A 20,422-nucleotide genomic window follows, 5' to 3' on the forward strand; every position below is an offset into this window, starting at 1 on the left:
TTTTTTTTTTTTTTTTTTTTTTTTTTTTTGAGACGGAGTTTCACTCTTGTTGCCCAGGCTGGAGTGCAATGGCGCGATCTCGGCTCACCGCAACCTCCGCCTCCTGGGTTCAGGCAATTCTCCTGCCTCAGCTTCCTGAGTAGCTGGGATTACAGGCACGCACCACCATGCCCAGCTAATTTTTTGTATTTTTAATAGAGACGGGGTTTCACCATGTTGACCAGGATGGTCTCGATCTCTTGACCTCGTGATCCACAGGCCTCGGCCTCCCAAAGTGCTGGGATTACAGGCTTGAGCCACCGCGCCCGGCCCTGCATGTTTTCATTCATAAGTGGAAGTTGAATTATGAGAACTCATGGACACAGGGAGGGGACTATCACAAAGTGGGGACTGTCAGCGGTTGGGGGGCTAGGGGAGGGATAGGATTAGAATATCACCTAATGTAGATGACAGGTTGATGGGTGCAGCAAACCATCATGGCCCTTGTATACCTATGTAACAAACCTGCACATTCTGCACATATATCCCAGAACTTAAAGTATAATAATAATTTTAAAAAGAATTTGTATTCTAAGTGTATAAGTATATAAATAACATAACTTACAAGAGTGTTAATGTCCTCCTTAGCTCCTGAGGTGCCACTTCATTCTTAGAAATGACCTAGAACTAATGTGTCCTGGCAATATTTATGGCTGGCCCCTTCTCATATACTTCATTTTTTTTTTGTCCATGAGGCATTTTATTTGTAAATATATGTATTACATCCCTAGAAAAAGAATCCAGGATTTTCCCTCCTGTGTGTTTTTGTCTTGCTTCTTCATGGTCCATGATGCCAGCTGAGGTTGTCAGTACAATGAAACCAAACTGGCGGGACAGAAGCAGATTATTCTGCCATTTTTCTAGATCTTTGAGTTGCACATCAAATCTGGGGCTGATCACGCCACACTTGTTTAGCCTGCCTATGAGGTTCACAATTTTCCCAGATCTGTGATCGTCAATGATTTCAAATTCGCCAATGTAACCATGCTTTATCACCACAGTGAGAAACCGGACGATGACTTTGGAGCACAGCCTAATAAGCACCTGGCGTTTGCCTCTCTTTTCGGCATTGTTGATGCTCTTGAGAGCATCAGCCAGGACATTCATGCACACCATTGTGGCATCATGGAAAGAGCACTTCATGTCTTACTATAAGAGAAGCCTTCCTTGACTCCTTCTAAGCAAAGCAGGTCCTCACAGCTGTTTTTCATCCCCTTCCATCCCAGTAATGGTCATCATATGTAATGACTGGCTGTTAATTTATTCCTTTGTATAATGTCTGTCTTGACCTCCTGGCTGGCTGTTTTGTTGGGTTCTCAATACCTTTTTTTAGAGCCTGGCTCATGGAAGGTTCTTTAGAAATATTTGTAATTAGGGTGATTTAGCCATCCCAGTTTCTCTGAACTGAGGATTTGCCTAAGACATCATGCATTCAATACTAAAACCCGACCAGTCCTAAGCAGAGCAAGGCAGTTAGCTTCCCTGTATGAAATGCACCTGCGAGATAAAAATATTAGTCCAAAAGCAGAACTTCCATCACTGAAGGTGAATCTTAAGTCTGTTTAAATCACGCCATGGTCCACTTAATTGCAGCCACTGCCTTTAGTACCAGCCAGAGCCTTAGGGAAAAGTCAAAGCAGATCCCCAAGGGCATCATAAAGATTAGAATAATGCAGATATTGAGCTTCAGAGAAAATATATGCCTGTAATCCCTAATATCAGTGTGGTTAGGTCAAGTCTATCACTTCTGGGGTTCTGCAAGCCTCCAGGCTGCTAAGGATCCAGAAGGATCCAGCCTAATCCCCTCATTTTACAGTTGAGAACACCAAGAATCTGAAATGTTAGCTTCTCCCACAGCAAAGCCAGTATGACAGGTTCCTGTATTTGTTTCTACACTGACTAGAGTCTCTTTGAAATGTAGGCCAAAGGTTCTTGCTCCCCAGGTGAGACAATGAGTCTCTTCCACTGTTTGCTCTCAACAGGTTGTCCTGTTTTGCATTTCCTCCCTCCTCCTGTGTGCTGTGGAATGAGTTCTGCCAGCCTTTGTGCAAATGACTCATTTCAATATGCTGGTTGTTTCTTCCTAAAATAATTGTTTAACAGGTTCAAACATTCCCTCCTTGAAGCATGGGTTGTTACTGTTAAATTTGAAGTGAAAAATTTCTACCGCTATGTAGTTTGCAGATCTTAAAAGAGAAAGGATGGAAGGAAGGAAAAAAAGAATTAAGAAAGGATCCAAAAACTCCTGTATTCATGTATGAAGTCTACTAGGTACCTTGTCAGGTGAGATATGCCTCAGGTTTGTCATTGTGATAAACTTTGAAGGGTTTGTTCTGGCAGGATATATGCTTTTTTTCTCACCATTGGAAAGACACAGAAGAAAATTCATGTTCATTTTGTTGTTGTTGTGTGTTCTGAATCAAAAGATGGCAATAAATCTACCATTAGCCTTAATACAAGAGCAAGAATAGGACTAACCAAAATTGTATCTATTTAGTGATGTTTTCAAAGAGTATGTCTTAGTTCAGCTATTTTAGAGAAAAATAAAACTTCTTAGCATTTTGGAATTTAGGAATTTGGGTTCATGACTGCCTTTTGTAAACAGCTGGTGTTTGACTTTTTAACTTAAGAGGGCAGGACATTGAAGAGTTTGTTGTGAGTTCTTAAAGAAACAACAAACAGACTAAAGTCACATGCTTTATTTAATTGTGGGATCTTACCCAGATTAAGAGATTTTATTTTGTTCTTGGCTATGAATTTCTTATTGTGAGAGGTGTTAAATTCAAACCTTAGTCTTTCTTAGACTTATTTCCTTACATACTTAGGAAATAATCTCTTTCAAATTATTGATCAGTAGCCTAGGTCAGAACATGCCTCATCTCTTCAACACTTTCCAAACTCCACTTTAAGCAACAGTCATATTTTTCCGTCACATTTCCTCTTCCAAATACACCTCCAAACACATTCCTTGACTGTCATGAAAGACCTAAAGTAAATACATCATCCCCCTAATAGGAAGACATATCCTTACATTCAACCTCCATTTTACTTTGGTTCTTGACCACTCTTCAGAGACAGTTAATTGGAGACAATTATGTGGATAATTGTAGTTTCTAAAATTATCACTGGTTAAATCCAGGTCCTGGAAACATTAATCATGTGCTAATGGTGTTAGTCTGTGGGAGATTTGACTTTAAAGCAGGTTTAAGTCACGAATCAAAGCTCATTTGTGTGTTAACCATGTGTCACAGTGTACATCCCTGTTTCAGAGGCGACACACACAATCACATCAAAAAGCAGGAGGGGGCTAATCTGATAGGTTATGTGAGATGTACAACATGCTTTAACAAATTTTATATCACAGAGTATAATTTTGTACAGCGAGGCCAAATAAAATTCTCTGGACTGTTGATTGACAGTTATGCTTTATGTGATCAATCAATGAGAAGAAAAAGGCAAAGCAATAACATTATCAGTATATATTGCCTTAAAATGTAAGTTTTAAATATAGAAGTTTAAGGTTATATAGTATAGGTACATGAAAATATCCAATTTTGGTTATAAAATTCTTTAATTTTTTAAAGAAATTTACAAAATGAAAAAGTATAAATACTCATCTACCTATGATGCACAAAAGATAATAATGAACATTTTGTCGTATCAGCTTTATGTTGTTCTTTAGGGAAGAAATCAAATACTACAGATAAAATTGAAGTTCCATTGCCATTCCCAGAGATAGCCATGCTCCCTCTCTAGTGAAATACAATTAAATTACATAATGTTTCCTTTTATTTTTTTGTAGAAAATAGATTTAGCATTATGCTTTTCTATAACAAAGTCTAAATATATTGTACAGAAATTCTGGCTTTACTACTGAAATAATCTGTGTGTCAAAATGAATGTTTAGACATTTTACAAGTTTAAACTTCATAGAATCATTTAGAAATCATATGAAGACTTTAGGGAAATGCTCTAATTGTCTTTTGAAAATTATTTTGTTATACAAAATAGAAAATATCTGAGGTATATGCTTTCCTGGTGACAATAATAAATGCTAATTGGAGAAGCTTTTTTGATTGACATATTTTTTGAATTTACTTTATGAAGTTTAATTCATAGAGTGTGGTTACTTTAATGAGAAAGCCACTAAAGAGCTTACTATTTTACTACCTTCAATATTAAATAAGATAATAAATGGCATTAGCAACATTTAGAACATTCTAATAAAATGTAATATCTAGAGAATTTATTGTATCAAAATATATTTAATAGAGAATAGTTGTGATCAATATTTGAAAACAAATTATACTTCCATAATGTGAAAGTAGCTCTATAGATCTACCCCTGCAGGAATAATTAGGAAGTAAAATCATGTAGCATTCAAAGTCCTGGGATTATCTGTGCTCTTTGACTAGCATAACTTTGCTATTATCTCATTGGCCTAGGAGAGATCATATAATCTCTCTCTGGGACTCAGACTCCTCATTCAAAAATCCCTTGGTTGGTGGCATGGGGATGGGGAAAGATTAAAAGAGATGATCATTAGTACTTTCCCAGCTCTACATTTTTATTATTCTATTACTCATTTTCTCCCTTGTCACTTCCTATACAATGTGCTAGACACAGGTTGGCAATTAGTTAAAACCAAGGGGATCTTCTAGCAAAATAATCAGAGTTAACATTAAAGGCTACAAGAATCTGACTTAGGAAAACCTATTCTTAATTCATTATAAGACCAACTCATTCAGAAACCAAAAACTGTTAGAGAGAGAAATTATAAACAAAGAAATATGCATATTTACTGTAAAGATTTTTAGGATGAATATTTATCTAAATAGATTCATGTTAAACATATTTGAATTCCTATATAAAACAGTAACATATCTAATCAAAATGATGCATGTTTAAGATTATTAAATATTTCTTTGTCAGTATAGAGAAGATAAGTTACTATGTATTATATAATCAGTGAAGAGGAAAACTGTCTCGTGACCTTGTGATCAGGCCAAGTTATATTACTTCTCATTATCAATAACCTTCCTGAGAGTGTTACAAATAATTACTTTGTAAGACTAAATAAGTATTGGCAAATGAGTAAAATAATGATGCTTATTAAAGAAAAAATAGTAAGGTTGCCTTCAACAGTTCTTGTCTGTAAATGAAGATACAGTAGTTTTTTTGCATCTTCTTAGGAGACTTGAAAACCTACTATCTGTTGTGGGATTTTCCATGCGGTTGTTATATTCTTTCATACAACTTTAGGACCTGGGAGATAAAAAGTGGCAGTGATGAAGAATCACTTGGATATGTGAACTAGACCTCCTGAAATTGTCTTTTTTAGCCAGTTCTCTTCTGTTGAGTATCTTCTTAGCAAGTTTAAAGGAATGGCTGTGTAAAATATTTTTAGTGATCCCAGAAGAGAAAAGTATATGTCTCTATAATGACTACTGTCAGAACTGAGTGACCCTCACAGACCCCATGTTCTTCCTAAATAAGATAATGGATGTGAAAGAACACTGTAAACTATAACAAATGTTGGAAATTATTATTGAAATGACCATTCAAAGGCTGACCCAGTCATTTGTTTCATCAGAGAAATTCCTTGTAAGTATCAGAGTTCATTTTAGCTTTTTATTTATTTATTTATTTATTTATTTATTTTTGAGACGGAGTCTCACTCTGTCACTAGGCTGAAGTGCAGTGGCACGATCTCAGCTCAGTGCAACCTCCGCCTCCCGAGTTCAAGTGATTATCCTGCCTCAGCCTCATGAGTAGCTGTACCACCACGAGGTGCTGTACCTCCCAGGGCGTGTACCACCACGCCCAACTAATTTTTGTATTTTCAGTAGAGATGGGGTTTCACCATGTTAGCCAGGATGGTCTCTATCTCTTGACCTTGGGATCTGCTCATCTCAGCCTCCCAAAGTGCTGGGATTACAGGCGTGAGCCATCACGTGCGGCCTCATTTTATAGTTATGTAGGGATTGATAGCACTAGACAGGGACTCGGAATTTTGAATATCGAAGTCTTTGTGTCCTGCTGTGGTCATCCTTATCATATTTCAGGGCTATGTATGTACAAAGGTTGATGCTAAACATATACATACACTTTTTAAAATTACTCTAAAGTTCCAATATGGTCCCCTATTAATTTTATTATTTTATTATTCATTTTCTCCCTTGTCCCTTCCTACTCAATAGGCTAAACATAGATTGACAATTAGTCAAAACCAAGGGTATCTTCTAGTAAAATAAGCAGACTTAATATTAAAGGCTATAAGAATCTGAGTTAGAAAAACCTGTTCTTAATTCATTATAAGACCAACTCATTCAGAAGAAACCAAAAAGTCTGACCCAGGGACAGCCTTCCTTTTACTCATGCTAGCAGCAGGAAGAGGGCATGAAACCAAAGCACACCAAGCAGCCTCCTTCCCCTTTTTCTCTAGGCCCTCAGATGATGAGGAAAGGGAAGTCAAGGAAAAGCATACTTAAATAGCAAGGGGAAAGTAAGGGATTTTCTCTAAAGTGTGTAGCTGGGTTGGTCTAATTGGCCTAAGACCCCATAATCTATTGTCATCATACAAGAGAGGCCATGTACATCACACTTAGCAAAAAAAGGTTTGTGTTTTTTAGCTTTGAAAGTGAGAAGGCCTAGGCTGGGGTCCAGATTGACTGCGGTAGGTGGTTTGATCAATGCGTTTGTTTTCTTCCATTTACAATCTGAGGCTAAGATTACATATCCTTGAACTGCTCATCTCAGTGTTTTTGGGAGTTACATGGCCATTTCACAAGGCCCTTTAATATGCACAGAGCAGGAATTCAATGCTGAAAAAGGATACCATTCTGCTTTGGACATTTTTAATGTTTTTCTTACACTGAAGCCACAATCCATTCCCTTATACCATTCCCTTTTAAATCTTATCTGGTGTTCTGGTGCCTCATTCTTCTTTAAAATGATAAATTTTAAATATTTGAAGACAATAATACTTTGTGAGATTTTCATGGAAGGTTCAAGTGTTCCATAAACTACAAATAATAGTGTTAAACTCATGTCTATGAAGAAAAGTAAACTTGTGTCTTTGAGACAAATAATATTGCTTTGCAAAAAAATAACGGGCTTCTAGTTTAACTTAAATACACATATCTAGTAGTTTTAAACACTATTTCATACGTCCCACAGTAATTGAATGAATTTTATGAATTGGGAAGGCAGGAGGATTAAATCAGAGATATATAGGTTTAATTCATGGCCTTTCCAGATGATTGGCCTTGGCCAGTGACTCACCTTCCCAAGCCTCATTACTTCATCTCAGAAATGGAAATAATAGTACTTATCTCTCAGAGTTTTGGTGAGGATTGATGATAATGCAAATAAAAAATAGCTCCCTGCTAACAGGATTTATTTTAGTCTTCTCAACACTCTATGAAAAAGTTACTTTGATTAACCATGATGCTATTTTTCAGATGAGTAAACTGGACCAGAGTCCTTCAGTGCCTTTTCTAAGGCTTTATAGGTGGCTCTGTAAGAGTGATAGAATTAGGGTTCAGGATGCCTAGCTCCAGAACTGTCTCTTTATTTAATACTTGGCATACAGAAAGCTAGAAGGAACCCAGAGGGATCTGCCAGAATAGGGAGTGGGAATGCTATTTGGAGAGCAATGTATTAATATTATCATGGTATCCATTTTACATCTTAAGAATCTAAATATCTTTGTTGGGGGATACTTTAGAAAGTAAAACTGGGCAAAATCTTCTGGTCTAGTGTGCATATCCAGAGGTTACAAAGGATATGTCAGATTTTTCCATTAAGAAATCCTGATTTTGTCCAACTCTTAATTTCTTGCTACAGGACAAGTAATGTCAAGAGCGTAAGTGACTGGCCCAATGTCATATGGCTCGTTTGTTACAAAATCAGGGAAAACTAAGCTTCAAAAACCAACCAAGCAGCACAACCACAACTGCAGGGCGGGGCCACCCAGCCTCTGTGTTTCACTCTGCATGGCTGGCCCACCAAGCTCCCTTGGCCTTATGGCTTCTCATTTAAACTGCAGAGAAGTGATGGTTAAGTCAAAGGCTCAGCTAGGTTAGAGTGAATTACTTAATCAGGGAAGTCATATTTACAGAAAGGGGGAAAGGAGCATGTTAAAGAGGAAGAAACGTAAAAGGAGGCATAAATGAAGGAAATGAAGGAGGAATCAACTAAGAATAAACAAAATGTGCTTCAAGGTGACTCCACCCCAGGAAGGAGAGTGGGAGGGGCCCATGGAGCAGGAGGGAAATGATTCCTCCTCCGTCAGTAATCTTAATTATAGCAGTATAGGACAGGTATGAATAGTGTTGCTTTATATAGGAGAAAACCGAAGCTCAGAAAAGCTTTATCACTTACCCAAAGACATATAGTTGGTAGTCTCCTAATTCTGTAAAGTTTTTCTTTCCATAGGTCTCTTTCTTCCTGTGTTTCTATCATTACTACTCTCTGGCCTCCTTTATGTGCAAAGTGAAGTACTGAGGTTTTTACTTTTTTTTTTTTTTTTGAAATAGTTATCAAGTATCCCGTTTCGGAATGAGTACGCGGTTACCATGACAACACAGCCCTCACTGAGGACTAGCCTCCCTGCCTTGCCTCCGGAATCATGTTCCAGGGAACAAGCTCCTCTCCTTCGTGCAACTTCTAGGAGCCGTAATTTTACATTCTGTTTGGGTGATTACTTGCTGACTGTATGTCCTCCACGAGACTACGTAAGCTTCACGATGGCAGAGACAAGCCTACTTTGCCAACAGTGAGCCTCCAGCGTTTTGCACAGTGCTTAGCACCAGGATCTAAGTGGTATTTGCTAAGTAAATGTTCTGTGGTTCCTCTGCGCTCTCTTGTGAAAGTTACATGAACAGTAACCTTTTAGCTCACAATTATGTTATCAGATACTGTGTAACGAGTCGGGCGGGTATTTACAGATGGTATACACGTGAATGAACACGAACGCCCACACACACGCACACTCACGACTGCACAACAGCCGCGGGCAAGCAGGTGCACCCCGGACGAAACGCGCACACTCGGAGCCAGCCCAGCCAGCGCCGCTAAAGCCCCTGCGTGGGAGGGCGCCGAGGCCTACGCGCTGCGGGAGTCCCGGGCCCACCGGGAAGTGCCAGCCGGGCCCCGGCGGCGGCGGCGTGGGCGGCGAGCTGCGCGGTGATTGGCCCGCCCTTGCCGGGGGGCGGGGCTGGCGGCGAGAGGCCGGCTCCCGAGCGCAGGGGGCGTGCGCGGCCGCCGCGGCCGTAGTTTCAGTATAAACAAGGAACCCGACTGGTTAGGCAGATTTTGTTTTTCTTCTTCCCGCGCGCTTTCCTTCCGTGTCCTTTGGCCGCATTTGTGGGCCCGCGGCAAGCAGCCGGGAGGCGGAGGATCAGGAGTCCACCTGCGGGTAGGTTGTACCCGGGCTGGGTTGTTCTCCCGGGGGGGAGGACCGCTGCCTGGCAGCGGGAACTCGGGACCCTGCTGCGCGCTGCGCTCTCCCCAGAGACCCCGCAGGGAGCGAGCGGGGCTCTGAGACTGCACCGGCTGCCGGGAGCGCTCCGAGGCTGCCGGAGATCCCGAGGCGAGCGAGCGCGAACGCCGGCGCCAGGAGCCCGGCTACCGCCCGGGACCGGGGGAGGAGGGCCCCTGCCGGCCGCTGCGGGCTCCGGGGACCGCCGCGGCCCCAACAGGTGCGAGGCCGAGCCGCTGGGACCCGGGCGGGGACGCGCGGGTCGGGTTGTGCCGTGCCTCTTTCTCCCCGACCCCGCAGCCAGGCCTTCTGTCTCGAGATCGGTGGTTTTTGAGGATTTGTCTTGAGTTGTAGTCGGCGTCCATCATTTTTTTCATCTCTTCTTTCCTTGGTGTGTATACCTAGGTTGGTGCTTCCACTTCTTGACTAGTTTTGTGTGCGTGTGTGTGTGTGTGTGTGTGTGTGTGTGTGTGTGTGTGTAGGGGAGCTGTTTATTTTTCTTGTCAGTGCCATATAATCTAAAAGTGTGACTCTTAGGGAGGGACACGGGAACAGAAGCCACATACTCCCCTCCGACAAGGCGATGTGCTGTCATCCCTCGGTGTTCACCTGGCAAACTTGGTAGACACGGAGTCGCCTTGCTTTTGCCAGAGCTCAGTGGAGTAGTCTCGGGTCACCTGTCGGGGGACTCTAAGATAAGCTGAAGGTATCTGGGAGCCTCGCGGGAGGTCAGCTTGAGGGGGGCTCTTTCTAGGGGAGCTGTGAAAACAACTTCAGTGCTGCATCAGGGAAAAGGGCGAGACGGGGGCTGGGGTGCGCGGGCGTGTGTGTGTGTGTGTGTGTGTGTGTGTGTGGACACACACATTTGAGTACTGCTTGCTGTCTTACCCCAGCCAAATCGGCGCAGTTCAGGCTAAAGCAGCGTAGCTTAGTCCTCTGACACTGCCGAGGGTGGCACAAATGTGGCAGATAGCACGAGGAGACTGTCTAGACTGCGATTTTTTCTTCGGAACGTAGATGTGTCCATCATTCCTGATGAATTCAGTGGATATGGTGTATATAGCTGAATATGCACACAAATTTTGTGTATATGTTTGGGTCGAACGCGTCTCCAAGGAGTCCTTCGTCAGCAGCACCATGTGATGATGATCAGGAACTGTGTGTGTAGATCTATATTTAGCTCAGATGGTCTAATGGCCGAGGGAGGGTCTCTGAACTGGGTGCATAAAGGGGAAGAGTCCAGGGATCAGGGTGGTGCACTCTTGAATGATGTCTGACACAGTCACACTCAGATGGGGTGAATAATTGCCCTTTCCTCGTGAAAACAGTAGCTAGAGCTTGGCATGTGATAGCTGTGGCTTAATTTAACAAATAGTTAGACCATGGCGATAAGCCTCTGCTAAGAAACAAGGAGGTTTACGGTTAAGCAGAGTATGTCTACCTGGTCGGCGATTTCGATGAAAATAACTGGTCACATGAGATTTAAAACAAATACAGAATGGATTTCTTTTAAAAAAGAGAAATGAAAATAAAAATTCTTTGCTGTTGAGGTTTTCATAACAGAAAAAAAGAATGGCAGCTTGTTAAACCCTATCATTAAAGGTAATTTTATTTTTTTAAGTGAGGGGCAGTGGTTGAGCTAGAGAGGAGGACCTTAGGGCACTCAGGGTTTTGACAGACATCAGGGTTTACAAGCGGTGTTGTATTATGCCTCTCCAGCAGATTTTCGAGTGAAGATGAGATCAGCCACTGATTAACAAGTTTCTTGTTGGCATTCTTCCACTGCATGTCGGCCAATCCTTTGTTTTCTTGGAGGTGGCAACATTTCTGACTACTAAGCATACTGGCCTTGTACTTTCCAGTTGTCTAATGAAATATTAAATTCTTAGCATTTATTTCTCCTATCGTGCATTTTCAGCCTTGCTTCATTTTATGTGCTCCTCTAGATATTTTATCTGATACTACCACACCTGATATTTGGGAATCATACTGTCTTTTGGAGAAGAGAATCACCAGAAAACATTCACACGTATTGTCTCCTGCCAACCCCCTCCAGCTTAGCATCTAGATAGATTATATATATATATATGTGTGTGTGTGTGTGTGTGTGTGTGTGTGTATATACATACATATATGTACATGTATGCATATGTGTTTATACATGACTAGATCAAAGTATTAGAATAACACGTTCTTATATAACTTTTTATTCTTAGAATCTAAAATTAACTACTGGTTAATAGAGTACAATAGACCAAATAAAAACAATTCAATACACCTTTCTAAGGGAAAAAGAAATAGTAAGAAAATTGAAGGGGAGAAGCTGGGATCCCTAGTATTGCCTATGGCTCAGGAAGTGTTGGAATCAGCTTTGTCAATATCCACAGAGTACCTGGAAGAATTGGACTTGGGAGGAACATTGTGGTGGCCCCAGGAGAGCACCTCCTTGGAAAGGAGATGGGGGAAAAGAGTGTCTTTTCCTTTACTTGGGAGAAGAATCTAGAATCCTTGAAGCAGGGATTGGGAAACTTGATTCTGATGCCGCACATAATAAATGAAAAAGCTATGGAAACATTTTGTGACTCCTTAAAGGGGCCAGTTGCACTGTCGAAAATGCTGTTGAAGATTTATGGGATTTTTATTAGTAGTAGTTGAAGTCAGATATTGCCACCCCACCCCCTCACTCTTTCAGCCTATAGTTGTCCTTTTTGGTTCTCCAGTTAAAACTACTAAAAAGATCCATGCAACCTTTGCTTATCCTAAAGTGATAGATGTTGTAGCCTAGTGCTGTGGGCATATTTCTGCCTTGGAAATAAGGAGACTTGGGTTCTGGCCGATCTGGAACCCTAACCAGTGAGTTATTTTTTTCTTTATACCTACAGTATCTGTAAAGTGACTGTGGGGAGTTGAATGGAATGATTTATGAGTTCTTTAGGTCTGTCATAACTGCATTATTTTGTTGTACTATCACTTCATGCAATTACACCCTATCTTAGGGATGGACTAATGGAAGGGGAAGTGATTTGCAGTTAAATGTTCACCTACTTTCTGGGTACATGAAAATGAAAAGAGGAGAGTGAAATTTCATTTTATTGATGATTTTATATAGAAATTTAACATTAAACTGCTTTTTGTTTTTCTCTAAGTATGAATATTAAAAATGACTAATTATCAAAAAGGTTGATGTCAGAAGATTTTTTTCCCTATTAAGTTAATATTACTTGTAATCCACTAAGTTTTTAAATTTCTTTTGAGCAATCATTTTTTCTTAGGCTTATATATTATTTCATTTTAGGGTATGCCTATGTCTGGAAATCATTCAGTTGATTCAAATTTTATTAGGAAACCCTGCTTAGAAAATTAGTTTAACCCAGAGAAGGTACAAATTAGCCTGGACTACCAGTATCTTTCTATTGATCTAAAAGAGAAAAATGGAGATGGATGAATATAGCTTTTCAAAAACTTACAGCTGGAAAATTATCCCAGTAACCATGTTACATACTAAAATGTAAATAGAAAACTCTACTTTTTAATAAACATCCTCATTAGGTATCAGATTATTTTCCTGAGATGAATTAGGTATAGAAAAATAAAACCTTTTATTAAAGAATGTTCTCCACATGATGTTATTTATATAATTTGTCTTGAGATCTACTGTGTATAAAGGATGATTCAGCTACTCATATCTGTGCTGTTAAGTATGGTAGCCACTAGCCATATGAGGATATTTAAACTTAAGTTTATTTAAATTAAACAAAATTTAATATTTAGTTTTTCAGTTGTAATAAGCTACATTTTAAGTGTAGCTGTATTGGACAGTGCAAACAAAGAACGTTTTCAGTATCACAGAAAGTTCTTTTTGACAGCACTCAATTAGATAATGATGATTTTGATTATCCAGAGATCATTTTTATTCTTCTAGGTCAATATTTAATTCCCATTATAGACGAACACCTGTAACGTAAAGCATTATGATCAAATGGCATTATTAGCCAGTCCGTCTTCACCTGTACAACATGAGTTGCATAGTTCAATAACATGCCAAGATATTTTCCCTATCAGTCTAGCTGTCCCTTTGCTTTTCTAAATCAGCACTGTTACTGCTAGTGTCGACCCTTTGAAAGACAAGGAATGAGGAGCCATCTACCGTCCAGTTTAGGAACTGCATGAAACATGTAGATGATTAGAAAGTTAATGCATAAAGAATGTATGCATTACATTCTTTACATTCAGTATGTCCTGTGTTCAGTTCCCACACAGTAAAGATTTATTTCATAGAAGAGTTTTAATTGACTGTTCACGTCATGTGCTGAAATGTCATTTGTGTTTTAACAAACTGCTAATAACATATTCCCAGGACGAAAGATGACAAATCTTAGCTTTGTTTTTCTTCCAAGGAAACCAAAGATAGTAAACTATTTGAATCAGAATCCCCTTCCTCGATCAATAAGGAATTAGGAGAAATTTAAGTAGAATCCAGGACAAATCAAGCAGAATGTAAATTCACTTTTTGTGTAGATGCCAATAAGTCAAATCAGGAAATAATATCACTGTTTCATTGCAGAGAGAAATAGGATCTTCCTTCCTCAAAAATTACTAAATTTTTTTTCCCCTCAACTTTGAAATCTACTAAGTATTTGGGACTCAGTTTCAAAGAAGGTACTTATCTTGGAGTCTTGGAATTTCTTTCTGTTCACATACCAAAGAAGTGAGTTGATTCTGAGTTGTCTTCTCTGTGTTGTTTGCCCTCTCAATACAATACTTCTTTTTTTTTTTAAAGGAGGTATGCAGAGGTGTAGCATTTCCGCATTTTCCAGAGATGCCGTTAGAAATCTCTGATTTTAGGACTTCCTCTGACTGAGGACAGAAATAAGAAGATAATCTAGACTTTTTCAAACTTAAGTCATGTTTTAGATAGTGTCAGAAACTTGACTTTTGCCTTTCATCCTGGCTCAAATCCATAGTTAGACACACCCTGTGGAAGGTGCAGTCAATCTTTGTGTTGTAGCAGACCAAAAGAAGGCAGGCTGCAAGTACTTGAGATAACAGCTGGAGTGAAGCTGATACGTGAACTCCTAATTCAGATCTATGCAACTTCAAGGGAGAAAAGGAAGAAACAAGTTGTTGAAGATGAATCTCACCAAAGGGCAAAGTTTCTCTGGCATCTAGATGGGAATTCAGGAACCAGTAATTCCGGAATATTACATTAAACCTCTCCCCACTAAACAAATATGCTTTCAAAGTTCAGCTGTGATACGGAGGCCTTCGTCTACTTGTGTTTTTTTTTTTTCTTCTTTAATTGGGACACATGCCCAACATTTGAACAGAAGCTAAAATATTTTGACCAACATCAAGGCATTGGATTTACTAAATATTTCAGTGAAGTACTCTATATATGATGAAATAGGGATTGAAAAAAATATACCTTTTTTATCTTTGACTCTTACATTTTCTGTCTCATTTCAAATGTAGAGGAAATGCTGACTTGACATTCTGGTAGAGATTTACAGAGCACCTCTTACAGACACTGAGGGATAGCTTTTGATTTAGTTCCCATACTCATCTTTTCCTCAACCTCTTTTCCAATTCGAATTGTCACCTGAAACCACCTTATCCTGGTGCACCTGCTTCATCATAAATAACATTGTGCAAAAGCAGTCGCTAATTCAAACACAGTCTGCTGTTTAGAAAAGACAGCTTTTCATCTGGTGCTTTAGTGGGTTTGAAACCATTAGGCATGCCTTTCAAAGCCATTCATCTCGTAAATCACCCAGAGCTTGCTTCCTTGCTGCTGGATCAATGTCAGGCTGAACTTTTTCAGGGTCCTTGGAAGAACATGATCTATCTTTGTGACCAAATTAGCTGCCCCTGTAAGATGTCTTGTCTGTCAACTAACTTTTCAGCTTCCCAAATTAATTTTAAGAAAGAACATTCATCTTGTATACCTGGGTTGGGTATATCTTGACTTCCTGTTGGACGATTTTCCAGCATAACATGTAATCTATATGCTAATTTTGGTGGCTCTATACTTTCTTTTCACCTGGTTCACTGTTTTAAAACCAGGATCTGTTTCCCATTATCTCCCTGCATGTCCTCACATCCTAAAGTGCTGCCTCAATTTACACAGAAAAGAAAAAAGAAAAAACCCATTTCAATAGCTGTACCCAAACCAAAAGAATTATGATTATTTTATTCTCTTAATTTGATTGGTACTACCTGAAAATACAAGAATTCCTTGATTTCTAAGGAGCCAGTCTTGAAAGTGTTAGACCAAGGTTACTGTCAGAGCCACCATGTTCTCCCTTCTTGGGGAAGAGAAATCATATCTAGGTTCTGTACAAGCTAGCACATGGATTTCTTAATCTCAGGTCTGTAAACTCCCTGAAAGTATATGAAAATTGGTTTGTAAATTTCTCTGGGGGTGGTGATGGGGAGAGGTTTGTGAATCTCCCTAAAAAGTTAAGAGCCACTAACTGAATTGAATTTATTTTGAGTTGTAAGAAACTGGCTTACAAATGAAACTTTGTAAGGTGAAAATAACTTTGGAGATTAACTTGCTCTCTGCTCTATGTTTATTGGTAGGATTTGCATAAAGCCAGCAGCTTTTTCTTGTATCTCATACAAATCTCTTATTTTTTGAAGGAATTAGCTACTTTGAAACTGGACTTTATGATACATTAATGCCAGTATTTAACTTGCTGTTCCGTCCACATATTCTAATTTTGGAGAAGAGTCAATTTTTCCTAAACAAAGTTTTTTGTTAGCTGGTCCCCATTGATAGGTGTATTGAGCTAGGCAAAATTTGTACTGACGACAGATGGCAGACAGTGGAGAGGCTGGTTTTGAGGCTGTGTTGCAAAGTGTTCAGAGGAGTAAGCTGAGAGTTTATAGGATCCCAGAAACAGAAAATATTAGTTGTGGAAACTGAAAGGAAAAGATTTGCTGCAAATGAAGGCATGAGAACTGCACTGACTGAATGAAATAAATCGAAGTTACGGGTTAAGAGTAGCCTTACACTGAGCCTTTCTTCTCCTGGAGAAATCATTAGGAAGTGATCCCTGGAGTTAATAGTGCCCAGGGATAAATACTTGTCTGGATTCTCATGTCCAGTACTTTGGATATTGGATTTATTTTCTTAACAAGAACTAAACCAATATTTAATCTTTTGGACCCCTCTTTTCAATTCCAGAACTGAATCAGTTAAGACTCAAACATCAAGTCTGAGTAACACCGAACAAACAGTAGCTCTTGGTATGGCTAATAAGAGAGAAGACACTTTAGAGAAAACAAACTATTATGTTTGTCTTCGTAGGTGTTTAAAATTCTGTTTCACAATCAGTACTTTCTGTACCATTATGCTGATTTTTCCTTGTGTTTATCAAACGCCTCTGTTACACAGGCAGTTGATCTTCTGAAACAGCTAGACTGGCCACTTGTTAGACATTGTCCAGGAATGAGTGATGAATACTGTGAACCATGAGTTTACTCTTGGTCATTTCTCTCATTAAAATTTTTTGCTGGAAATCTATAAAGTACATACAAGCAAATACTACTGTATTTCATTGAATCTAAGAGGCGATCCATTCTTAGATGTTCTGTCATTGCATATATCACTTAAAAAGACTGTTAAGTAAACATGTTTTCTTACCTCTCAACTGTTTACATGCATCCCAGTTTTGAGGATACTGTAACATTTTTTAACATCCATATTAGAATCTCTGGAATCCCTATGTCTCAATGAGGTTATGTTTTGATAGCAAATGCCAGTAGCTTAAATACTGCTGTTGACAGGCGGACTTTTTAATAAGAGTAATTAATGGTATTAATATGTCTTTGGAGCAAGGATTTATGTAGAACATGTAAAACATATGAATTATTCTAATGCCTATAATTCGAGACAGACTGACAGGATTTTCGTTTTATGATTAAACATTAGAAGTTCAAAGAAGACAATTTGCAGCATATCATGATGTAGTGTAATAAATTTTAAACCTAGAATCTGAAGACCTATCTCTGAAACCCTACCCCATCTGTCCCTTACTCCATGTCTAACCCCAAGCAAATTATTACAGTTTTTCTGAACCTCAGCTTCGTACTCAAAAAAAGATGAGGATGCCTGCCAGATGAGGTGGTTGTAGAATCCAGGAAGGCATTTGTAGTCAGTAAAGCATTACACAAATTGAACCAGTGAAATTCTGAGAGCCTTCCATATCACAGATATCATGAGAAAGACCTTGATGGGGGATTCAGAGAGGGAAAGATCTGTGAAATGTGAAGACATTTTTCAGCACACAGTATCCCATAATGAGAAGAATTATGACTAATGAAGGGAGAAGCGATTAAGGAATTTAAAAGATTCTGTCTGGAATATATAGGGAGGTAGAAAAATAAGACTATTGTGCATAACAAATAAGGGACTGAAGTGACTTGAATATCAGTAGTTGGTTATTGCTCTGTGCAAGTTCAACAATCAAGGCAGTTTCATGGGAAAATGAAATCAGCTAATTAGCAGCATAACTTCGGGCTAGTTAGAAGACAGAAAATAGCCTTTGACATAACTTTACTTACAGTTGATTTTTATGCACAGTAAGCCATAACCCTTATTCATTTACCTCAATTTGGTTTCTGTTGCTATTTGCATTATTTTCTTTTGGTGCCTTGTTCAGGGAAGTTTTCCAAGTATTGATATTATTCACCTCTTCAAAGAAACACTCTGTGTGATATAGTTCCAAAGAACAGTACACAAGTCTTTTGCCATTGTTCTAATCATAATGCTCTAAGAAGATCCTTGCACTAAAGAATATAAGTAGTTTTGTTAATATTTAGGATTTTGGAAGGGATAAGCAAAATTGGAAATAACAGATGGAAAACATACCTGGTAGGGTTGAGGGTTTGAAGATTTCACAGCCATTAAGTGTCAGAATTAGGACTTAATTCTGAATCTTTAAATCTGAATCTTTGTCCAGATCTGAGTCCTTGCCTACTCTAAGACAAGAGTAAATAAACAAGAAGTACAAATGTTTGGTGGCTTTTGGTGCTGATTCCTTGAAAGCGAAATCTGAGTGACCCATAATCATTCTGTGGGTTGGTGCTTAGGGTAATGAGCCCATAAGGGGAGAGTAGTTGATGCAGGGGAGTTCCATCCAGCAAGAGTGCAGCGATGTGCCGTAGCCTCATTGCTGGGTCATCTTAGCCTGCTCACCTTACCCCCTTGGTCTCAGTGTGTGCATTTATAAGAAGAGGAGGTTGGACTAGATTGCTATGACACGTGGGCTGTGGCTCCTTCCATGACTGCCTGACAATCATTGCTAATCATTTAGAACCGACATTCTCCCATGGAGTTACAGCTTCCAAATCTTCCTTGCTCATCCGTACTTTAGACGACCACTTTAATTGATTGCAGTTGGAAATGAAATGTTTTCTAGATCCTGGGCCAGGTGATTTCAATAGTTCCTTTGAATATTTATCATTTTTGGATTTTCTGGAATTCCCGAATCCTGGCCGACCATCTTTCGAAAGCACTTTGTTAGAATGGTTGCACTAGCAATGAGTAAGTGCTACAGTGAAAGAAAGTGTGTGGTTCCTGAAAGAAAAAAAAAATCCCAATTCCAAGAGCATGACACTCCTCATGCTATATGTGAAGGAGACTGTGGTTATAACCATCGAAAGCTTTTTTTAAGCCAGAGTCAGCCAAATCCAGACAAAGGGTTTTCTCTCCGTTATCTGAAGGATCATTTAGGTGCTTCTCATCTCAGGTCCCTGCCTACTACTTTGAGGACATTATGAGTTTCTCAGGGCAAGGGCAGACTGGCTCTTCTTCTTCCCACCAAGGACGGTCAGTTTGCAATGATTGTATTGCGCAGGAATTGTACTCACAGAAACCTGGCAATTTGTAGAGGGAAAAAAACATACTTTGTCTATTGCCTTATAAAATGTTGACATTGAATAATTTATTTAACTGCATTTCCTACATGTGAAGTCTTGCCAACTAAGGGAGTGTGCAGACCATTGTGTTAACGTTATATCCCATAGTGCCTGACACTTTGGCTCTTATGACCATGTGCTACCTAAAGGAGAGCCATGGGGCCAGTGACCCTGGTGGTGACAAATCCCCCTGGATAGAGTGGTTCTTAGTCATCCATCACCTTCTTTCCATTTGTGGCGTTTTCGTGGATCCCTTTAAATTGTCCTTCAGCACTGGTTTGTGGATGGGACAAAGTACACAGAAATGAAGTTGGTTTTTTATTTCCTATTTTTCTTGATGTATCTTTTCTCTAATGCTATTTTCATCTGCCAGGTTGGCTTTATAATGGATATTTTCTCTTAACGCCCCCCCCCCGGCCACCCCCTGCTGAGGCACATGCACAGGTTGTGATGCTCTGTGTCCCCCTCTCAGCTGTAGCTGGAACAGATGCTCAAGGAGTGATGGATGTGACTCTCAGACAGGGCTCCACAGCCCTCCCACATTGAGATGCAAATATCCTTTGGCATCTTGAAAAGAAAGATTAGTCCAGGTTGTGTCCTCCTGCTGCCTCCACACACCCTGTCTCTGTCAGTCCACAGCCTAGAGTGTGGCTTCCCCTCATTGTTTGCCTTCTGAAACCCCTAGTTTCTGCAGCTCTTCAATGCCTCCATTGTGCAGACGTGGTTCCAGAGACCGGGAATCTGTTCTCAGCGCTGGGTGCTCTGTCCCTAGGAATCCAAGTAATAGCTTAATAGCCTCTAGCCTCTGCAAAGCACCCTCTGACAAGGCCTTTGTGAATTACAAAGTACACAGATGGAGAGAAGCAACTTGTCTCAGGACCATCACAGTACTCCTTGTTTCCCAAATCAGGTGCCTTCCCAGCCTGCATGCTTATTGAGAACTGAGGCTTTACACATAACCATCCCACATCCCCA

The 20,422-nt window shown here is 39.7% G+C and overlaps 1 protein-coding gene across 6 annotated transcripts in view; it reads left to right on the forward strand.

The window, feature by feature from the left end:
* Window positions 1-20,422, forward strand: part of RASGEF1B (RasGEF domain family member 1B) — a 630,294-nt gene that overhangs the window by 578,109 nt on the left and 31,763 nt on the right. For 2 of the 6 annotated variants that reach the window (XM_032239804.1, XM_032239806.1), the window contains exon 1: window positions 9,307-9,460. The exons of 3 other annotated variants lie outside the window; for them this stretch is intronic. The gene's annotated coding sequence lies outside the window, so the exon portion shown is untranslated. Of the gene's footprint in view, window positions 1-9,306; window positions 9,461-9,562; window positions 9,744-20,422 lie in introns of those variants that run through there. One more of the 6 variants, XM_032239805.1, reaches the window with a different exon arrangement.

Source organism: Sapajus apella, unplaced genomic scaffold, assembly GCF_009761245.1.
Source record: "Sapajus apella isolate SASKATOON/1434 unplaced genomic scaffold, GSC_monkey_1.0 scaffold45, whole genome shotgun sequence".
NCBI lineage: Eukaryota > Metazoa > Chordata > Mammalia > Primates > Cebidae > Sapajus > Sapajus apella.